Source organism: Cryptotermes secundus, unplaced genomic scaffold, assembly GCF_002891405.2.
Source record: "Cryptotermes secundus unplaced genomic scaffold, Csec_1.0 scaffold391, whole genome shotgun sequence".
NCBI classification, from domain to species: domain Eukaryota; kingdom Metazoa; phylum Arthropoda; class Insecta; order Blattodea; family Kalotermitidae; genus Cryptotermes; species Cryptotermes secundus.
The window spans coordinates 990,917-1,000,981 of NW_019737394.1; the positions used below are offsets into that span (position 1 = coordinate 990,917).

General features: G+C 42.2%; 1 protein-coding gene across 2 annotated transcripts in view; it reads right to left on the reverse strand.

Moving 5' to 3' along the window:
• Positions 1-9,412, reverse strand: part of LOC111870314 (probable cytochrome P450 304a1) — a 96,782-nt gene extending 87,370 nt beyond the window's left edge. The window contains exon 1 of one of the 2 annotated variants that reach the window (XM_023862489.2): positions 8,782-9,412. The gene's annotated coding sequence lies outside the window, so the exon portion shown is untranslated. The remainder of the gene's footprint in view (positions 1-8,781) is intronic. The other variant, XM_023862490.2, reaches the window with a different exon arrangement.
• Positions 9,413-10,065: the final 653 nt, after the last annotated feature.

The window sequence follows — 10,065 nt, forward strand, 5'->3', positions numbered from 1 at the left end:
TTGTGTTGTGACGGAAAAATAAAGTTATATATTATTAAGAGCAGTTACTAGGCTACTACTAGTGAAGAAACCGCGGGCTGAAAATAATTAGCGAGATTTTGTAGAAGGTGAGAATAGCGCCAGTGTAAATAGTTATTTGTAGCTATCACTTGCAAGTGGTCAGTAGTAAGTTAGTTAGTTATTTGAAGAGGGTGGGTTTCCCCATGCACTTAGACCTATAATTGGTCCATTGTGCTTCCCTCTATGATTTCTACCAGTCTCTATATCCTACCGGTATTGGTACTTATCATCAGTCCCGCCCAGCCAGCGAGACCGGCTCTATTGGCTGAGAGGTATCTATAATGCTTCCCCAATCTACCAGAGGTATTAGAGGCTGCTGTTGGGCGGGTAACGTCCGCAATTTTGGCTCAGTGACCTCCTTAGTAGATATGAGGTTCTTTTACGTGCCGTAAAGCTAAGTGTTAAGTAAATCCATTTATCAAAAACCCCGTCTATAGTCACTCTAACACGTATAGTATGCTCTTCCGAAACGTCGGTGAACTTCTATTATAATATATGCAGTTTCTAACCATAAGAAATACTGTTCAAGCGAAATCTCTCTTTGTACTGGTCACATACGAAATCACTTAGGCAAGTTCGAATGAGCTGCTTCAGCCAATATGGGCCCACTTCAAGTAAAATACACTAAAGTTAATCCTCCTACTACACGGTCAAATGATTGCAAACACCTACTTTCCGATATGCAACATCGAAGTAATCCAACGTTACCAGAGCAAAGTACTAAGACGCATAGCAGATGCGCCCTGAGATGTACGCAACAGGGACCTCCATTATTGCAAGATACGCCACCTCACGCGAAAACAGACTTCGACAACACGTCAATGAAGAAGCGTCCATGCTCCTAAATGTAGGAAACCTAACCAGGCGACTCAAACGGACCAAACCTTACGAACTAGCCAAGCAGCCCGACAGCTAAGAGATCCGATGGGCGAACTTAACTTCATATAATCTTAGTAACTTAGTGTCAGATTAAAACAGATTGTAGTTCAAGCGAACTAGTCTTTGTAACATTTTGCTTACATCTTGTAGCAGCCTATAAAAAAAACAATTTTCCGAGAGCGGTCAGCCAGCCAAACACTCTCTAGTAGAATACCATACATACGTGGTACCACTACTCTTTCAGAAGCCAAAAGTGGTTAGGCGCTCCTGTATGAATCTACAGAAACAACTTTGTATATTTCGTTTGGGTTAGTGTGACATGTAGACTCATTTCAAAGTATGAGTTGTGTAAACAAGCGACAGTACAAAAGCTGTTGCTCGGAAACAACTCTGTGGACATGTTTCTCCTGCAACGAGAGAATACACAATAATGCAGGAGACGTTTTTTTTGTGCGGTGACGACTAGTGGCTCACGTTAAGTTCGAAGAGGCTAAAACTTAGAGGCGGTCAAGCTTAGGGTCGTTCAAGCGACTAAGCAGCTGTTGTTGCACAACATACTTAGGATAGGCATGATCTGCTCTGCAACACCTGTACTGACTGAGGACTTGTGTAACAGTGCAAAACGAAGAATTTTCGATAATATGCTGTATGTGTTATATGTACACTTGACGAAAGACCAAGCATATTCGTAAGAGACAAACCCATCTTCTCGTCAGAGAGGAGTTACACAAGGGCTATGACCGCAACTGTTCAGTTAAAACGAAATATATCTCGTATGTATGCAATGTGTATTAATGAATGTCTTGTTGAAATGAAATGCGTTGAAGTAAGTCTGGTGCTTTACACGATGCACAGAAGTCACCAAACCAGAACTGGAAGAAGTGACGCAGTTGCGCGGATTTTAGACGACACGTGAAGAGAGGTTTTATATTCAGAGGAATCCTAAAGATGGAAGGAAGATGGAAGTACCACTTATTGTAAGTGAATATACGAATCTATGTGAACTGTAAATGACTTATGGCATAATGCATTTTTCTTTCAAATTGACGGATTATACCCTCTGGACTGTTCCCAGTCAGAATAAATTCTGAAATTAAGAATCTTATATAGAGTAGGTAGGGGCACGCGGTAGCCTAATTGGTTGAGGCACTATGCTACAAACCGGAAGGTCGCGGGTTCAAGTCCCGATGAGGTCACCGGATTTTTTTCAATTGACCTAATCCTTCCAGCCGCACTATGGTCCTGGGGTCGACTCAGCCTCTAACAGAAATGCGTACCAGGAATTAATTAAATAATTTTCCTGGGTAGTAAAGCGCGGCCGGCGCGTAAGGCTGACAACCTTACCGCTATCTTTGAGCCGATTGTCTAGAAAATGTGAGAGCCTCGACGTCTCACAACCCTATGGGCTTTCACGGCCTGTTACAGAGATAGCTTTACTTTACTTATATAGAGGACAAAACAAAACCAGGAAAGGAATGCATATATCCATGTTTCGAGTGGGATTCGAACCCACGATACCAGTGTTTCAGCGAGCGGAGACATTTCGCGCCTTAAACCGCTCTGCCAGTGTGATAGACGGAATAGTTTTAGGAGCAGTATTCATCGTCCGGATCAAACATACAAAGACGTGTTTATGAACCTTGCTTTGATCGACCTCTGATAAATTTACAGATAACATTGAGTCATCTGAAGATCACTCTATTACTGGAGTGATCGGGCGCAGATCCAAATTAAAGTGTGAAAGTTGAGGCAGATACAACGTGTTGTAGCAGCAGTTCTTAATTAGAGCTTTCAAAAAAGTAAAGACTATAACACAACATACGATTCGGGGTAGCTCAGTCGGTATAAAGACGGGCTACGGGCTGGGCGGCCAGGTTTTGAGTCCCGGTAGAAACAAATGATGTTTCTCTACTTCACTGTGGCCAAGAGGGCTTCGGGGCCCAGCAAGCCTCCTATCCAGTGGGCACCGGGGGCTCTTCACTCGGGCGTAAAGCGGCCGGAGCGTGAAGCTGACCACTAAAGTCCATCTAGTATCGAGGTCAAGAATGGTAGACCTATACCTCCACTCTCCATACTTTTTCGTGGTATGTTCCTCCAGTAACAGAGCACAGGAGCCTTGCCTCTTTGAGCTATAACACAAAGTTGAACTGAACCCGGATAATCACGTGATGAACATGGGAGAGTTGTTATTTTTGGAGACATGACGTCATTTCCTACGTAAGCAGTGATGAACGAACACAGAGGAGATGTATGAAGGTTTGACTTTACCTCCTACATTTGACGTGTTGTAGATGTAAAATTATGCACCATATTGTGACATGACAGCCAGAAGGGACAGCCACTGCAAGGCAACAGCCAATAGACACTGTTCCCCAGAAACAAATCAACACGCAACACTACAGGAACTATGGGAATTTTTTTCTGTACAAGCCACTGAGGAGATACCCTGTGTGGAGGATGGGTCGAATACCTCCACCGTAGCCCTGCGAGTCGTGTGAGACGACGAAAAGGACACCCAGTCCCTGGGAGTATAACTGGGTCACTCTATTCCTTGGGGACCTGGCCTTCCAGGTTGGTAGAGTATCGAATCTGACACAGTTAAAATGTGGTCATGAGTCCCGCGGGACTCAGACCCGAGAATGAATGCGCTGGCGAGGGCCAGAAGCAATTTTAAACTACAGACCCATCCTCTCGCCAGAGAGGATGTTACATAACAACTACAACGGCAAGTATTCAGTTGCAAAAAAAAAGATAACTGGTCATGAATCTCAAAAGGCTTGACATCAAGACGAACTGAGTGTCGGCAAATTGCTAGTTGTAAAATAACTCTGTCTCTGACTGAAGCCACTGAGGAGATCGTGAAAAGCTGTTGAGAATTGTCTGTGAGGCGGTAGCCAGTCGACCAGAGAATGAGTATGGACGCACAGTAATATCCAGTTTTGAAGCCGTTACCAAGCAACGGCTACTAAAAATATAGAGAACTTAATGTGTACTGCAGTTACAGAGATTGTTTGAGTGTGCAGCAAGAAGAAGAAAACAAAGTGAAATAACTGGGTATGCATCTTGATAGAAGGCTGAATCGGAAAAAGCACATCAAAGCCAATAGAAACCAACTCAGCCTAATAGTAATAAAAAAGAAAGAAAGAAAGAAAGAAAAAGAAATGCATTGACTACTCGGAAGAAGATCAACACTGTCAAAAGAAAGCAAGCTATTACTACAGGAAGCAGCGTTCAAACCCATATGGGTTTACTGCATTCAAATATGTACAGAGTTAGATTACCGATACCCAGCAGTAAGGACGTGTGTGAGCACCGCTCTGTAGATCTGTAGAACCGTTTACAAGTGGAAGAGGGACGTAAGTTGTGCTTCAACCAAGAGACAGTCAAATATGTGAGACTGGCTATTGTGACATCAAACTCTACACCACTAACATTTAAAGGCAATAATTAACAAGGGTCAAAACAGACCGGAAAAATGTTTCCTATGGGAAACAGACCAAGATTTACTAACTGCATGCAGGCAGCTGCACTGCCAGCAAACTACACAGAATACCAACCCATAATAAACACACAAATTCCTTATGCAACTCAGTCATTATCAATCCCCAATATGATACCAGCAAGAAATGGGCAATTTCAACCAAATCAAGAACAATACCATACATATATGCAAATACAAAACACCCAGCAAATGCAGAAATTCCAACAGTTTCCACAACAATTACAGCAACAAGTGCATAACCAAGCCATGCACAGTTCACAGCACTTTAGAGAGCCATCAACAAGCGAAGAGGAAATTGACAGCCCCCACAGGGATAAATAGGCAAATAGTAAAAAGTATCAAAAGAAGAAAAACATTCTCAAACCTAAATCAAGCACGAGATAGCCTCAATCTTAGTAACAGATATAGCAGTTTACCACAAGTCGAAGACATGGACACAACTAAGGCCAAAACGGAAGAACACCCCCAAAAACCGCCTCCCATATTTGTGTATGGAGTCGCTAATCTCCCAGAAATGCTTATAAACTTTCACGACGTAGTGGAACTGGAACAGTACACCACTAGAAGCATGGCAAAGGGCACTGTAAAGCTCAACTGTAGCGCCTACAGGAAATTGGTAAGATTCACAAAAGAAAACATCATCATCCACCACACCTACCAGCCAAAAGACGAAAGAGCATACAGAGTCGTCATAAGATATCTACATTACTCAACGGACACTACAACAATTAAAGAGGAACTAAACACTCTAGGACATAAGGTCAGGAACATTATCAATGCTAAGCATAGGCAAACCAAGGAACCTCTCAACCTGTTTTTTGTTGACCTGGAACCAGCTGATAACAATAAAGAAATCTATAGAATTAAACATATACAAAATAGTATAGTCCAAATTGAGCCTCCAAGGAAAAAATAAACATGGCATCCAATGTACGAGATGCCAACAATATGGCAATACAAAATCCTATTGCAACAGACCTTTTTTTATGCGTGAAATGTGCAGGGCCACATGATACAGCCAGCTGTAAAAAGAGCCCTGACACTCCGGCAACGTGTGCCTTATGTGGTGGACTACACCCAGCAAACTTTAGAAGCTGTGAAAACTACCAGCGGCTAAACAGAAGTAGCTGTAACAATATCAACAATCGCACCCATCAATCACCCATGATAAATACCAATCATGCCCCCCTCCAGTCAACCACAAACCCACCAAGTCCTCGGACTAGCTATGCCAAAATAGTAAAAAACAACGTGGGTTACGCAACAAATAACAAAAACAGCAACAACAATGAAGACATCAGTAGAATTGAAGAAAGCAGTCTTCTGGGATTTGGCACCGTGCATATGTATACACGGTGCCAAATCCCAGAAGACTGCTTTCTTCATAGTCACCGCCATGAAAGCCTCAAATCTTACATCAGTGAAACCCATTTTACCGACAAGTCATTCATTAAAATTCCTGGTTACCAATTATATAACACCAATCATCCTGACAACACAGCCCATGCTGGATCTGCAATATTAATAAAAAATACGATTGACCACTATCAACTGAACGGATATGCAAAGGAATATCTCCAGGCAACATCTGTCAGAGTCATAACAGTGACTTATGATATAACAGTATCTGCAGTATACTGTCCTCCCCACCATAATTCAAGAAAGAACATTTTAATGAATTTTTCCACAATCTGGGGCCCAAATTCGTAGCAGGAGGAGACTATAACTGCAAGCAGACCCTATGGGGATCGTGCCTCACCACTACCAAAGGCAGAGAACTTGCAAAAGTCCTACAAGAAAATAATTACTCCTTCCTGTCAGCAGGTTCTCCCACTTACTGGCCAACTGACCCGAGGAAAATACCAGACCTACTTGATTTCTTTGTCTCTGGAGGCATATCCAAATCATATATGGAGATACACTCAAATTATTACCTATCATCAGATCATACTCCAATAATTGGAACAATCAGTACTACAGTACTAAACATTAAAAAAGCATCTTGATTACATAGCAAAAAAAACCGATTAGCAAGTATACAGAAACATAATAGATGAAAAGATACACCTGAACATNAAAGCACAAAATGCCTCCCTCCATGATTACGTCACAAGTCTCAACAGGTACGACAGTTCTATATGGCAACCACTTAAACCAGCTTCAAAGCATTTGACAGCCAACCCCCCAATTAGAAAGCAAACTCCCACTCCAGGACCGTGGGCAAGAAGCGATAAAGAGAAGGCTGCTTTGTTCGCTGAGCACTTAGCTGAAGTTTTTACACCCAATGACAACATAAACAACCAGGAAATAACAGATTTCCTAGACCAGACCCAAGAAATGGACGAGCCAGAAGCAGTACTAACATCGAAGGAAATCAAGAAAGAAATCTCCTATCCAAACAACAAAAAACTCCTGGTCCTGATCAAATTAGTGCGAAAATGCTGAAAGAACTCCCAAAGAAGGGATTAGTCATGCTAGCCTACATATTCAACGCTGTACTGAGACTCCACTCTTGGCCCCAGCATCTCAAAGTTGCAGAAATAATCCTAGTGTTGAAGCCTGGTAAAAACCCAAATCACGTTACTTCATACAGGCCCATTAGCCTCCTTTCCACTGTATCCAAGCTCCCTGAAAAACTAATACCCACAGAATAAGACCTTCCTTAGATGAAATCCCACACCACCAATTTGGCTTTCGGCACACTCACTCAACAATTCAACAATGCCACAGAATAGTCCACACAATCAACAAATCATTTGAGGACAAAAAATTCTGTCCTTCAGTGTTCCTGGACATAAGCCAGGCATTTGACAAAGTCTGGCATGATGTTCTCCTATATCAAATAAAGCACACACTCCCGACATATTTCACGCTGATCAGGTCCTACCTAAATGGACGTCAGTTCAGAACTAAAGTCAACGGAGAAACGTGAAATCTCTTTCCAATAAAGTCCGGCGTACCTCAGGGTAGTGTATTGGGCCCAGTACTCTATTTACTATATACATCAGACATACTGATGACAGCTGATACAATAACTGGCACTTTCGCAGATGACACAGTAATATTATCCAGCCATGAACACCCAGAAACTGTGTCAGTGCACCTGCAACACAACCTACATCTCCTAGAACAGTGGACCAAAAAATGGAATATTAAAATAAATGAAACAAAATCTATGCAAATCACTTTTACTTTAAGAAAGGGACTGTGTCCTCTAGTGTCCATCAACAATGAAATCATACCGGAATCACCATCAGTGTGCTATCTGGGAATACACTTAGATAAAGCACTCAATTGGAAAGAACACATAGTCAAAAAGAGGAAACATAGTGATGTGAAAGTTAAAGAGTTATACTGACTACTAGGAAGAAAATTCCAACTGAACTTGGGAAACAAAATCCTGATATACAGTGCTGTGATAAAGCCCATATGGACCTATGGGACTGAGCTATGGGGCTGTGCCAGTAAGTCGAGTATCATCATCATCCAAAGATCTCAGTCAAAAATACTTCCAGCACTGATAGATGCACCACGGTATGTATCCACCGACACCCTTCACCATGACCTAGGCATCTCAACCATCTCTGATGTAATCCAAGAGCGCAGCAGCAAACACTATGATCGACTAGAGACGCACATCAATCCATTGATGAAGCTGCTACTGGAAGAACCCAAAAATAGACCCCTGAAAAGACGTCTTCCAATTGACCTCAAGTGAATAACGGAGGCTCCTTCGGTGGAAGGACCCTCATCCTGCCATAGGCGGGCTCAGTAGCCCAATGTCACCACAATAGCTTATAAAATATGGTACTTCTGATTGCTATTTAAGTAACAATAAAAAAAAATATGTAGAACAGCCTCAGATTCCAGCATCGAAATCCTCCAGCGTCTCCAGTCAAAGGCTCTCAGGTTTATACGGAATAAGCCTTGGAATATAAACAAGTCCAAGATTCATAAAGATCTCTATATGAACACACTGACACGTGGAATGACGGACACTTAAGCAGATTAGAGAAATCACTCAAATACACTAGCAGTGATATCTACTGGACTACAGTGAAACTGCACATAGAATTGTACACAGTATGAAATCTACCGGGCAGATTTCAGTAAAGTAACTAATATGAGTAAAAAAAACGATAAATAAATTAAAAGTAAAAGTGTACAAGATTTACGCCACTGGACATAACTCACTCACGCGTCTATGCATAGAGCATACACGAATATACAGTGTACATAAAGTCCGGGAACACTTTACATTATTTACTGCGCAAAAACTTGAAATTATACAGACATCATATACGTGTCATTTTGAAGAGAAACTTAAAGTCTGTTTTTACCTCATAAATTTTCGATGTGGGAACCATGAGTGACTTGGCCTCGGAGAAGGGCCCGTTGAGTTTCCGACGAGACAAGGCGCAGAATCGCGCTGATATTCAATGAATTCCTGCGTTTTCGCGGTACCACAGATTCGACAGTTATGCTTGTTCACTGTCCCATTAATGTGAAATGTCGCTTCGTCGCTAAAAATTAAGCGATTCACAAATCCATCGTCATTCTCTGCCAATTGTTGCAACTGACAACAAAACTCAAAGCGCTCGTCTTTGCCGTCGTCATTTAGCTTATGCAGTAGCTGCAATTTGAATAGCTTGATAGTCAGCTTCTTGCGCAGAACTTTCCACACTGTGACTGGGAGCATTTGGAGTTCACGGGACGCTCGACGCACTTATTTCTTCAGACTCCTCGTGAATGCCTCTCTTACATGTTCCGCATCCTGTTCACTCACACCGAGACGTCTCCTTTTCTCTTCTAGACACAAGCAACCTGTAACAACGAATTTCTTGTGCCTGTGGTAAACTGCCTTCCTGGTTGGTGGACTTTTACCATACTTGGTCCTAAACTTTCGTTGCACATGTGTAGCACACTTGCTTTTGTCGAATTCTAACACACAGAAACATTACATTCCACTTAACGTCGCCATGTTTGCAACTACCACTAACTATCGGCAAATGACGGAATTACGCGCATTGGCGGAACATACAAACGTTCAGACTTTCTCTTCCAAATGCCAAGTACAGTATACGATATCTGTATCATTTGTAATTCTTGTGCAATAAATAATTTAAAGTGTTCCCGGACTTTATGTATTCCCTGTACATTTATTGCAGGTACTACAGACTATGGATAATAAATGTGAAGAAATACGGATTAGCATTACTAATATAATAAATTTTGCTTCAGTATCAATAACAGTTGATGGATCACAGCGGGCGCGCGGTCTAAGACATGAACCGTCTTCGTCCGCCCGAACATTTGGGTCCTGGGTTAGAATCCCAATCGAGGTATGGATGTCTGTGTTTATTCTGTTTGTCTTGTTCTGTGTGCAGGAAGAGACCTTGCTTCGGGCTGATCCCCCGTCCAAGGAATCCTACGGACTGTGTATAGGATTAAGAACTGAAAAAGCGGCTAAGGCAAAACAAAAGGCTATAGAGCCATAATAAACAAAAAAAAAATCCGTGGCCTGTAGTCTGCGAGCGAACTATACCGACCGAGCGACTGCCGCTTATCGGCGACATTAGTGCCAACTTAGCGGATAGAGGGTGTCGCATGGTTAGCGCAACGGA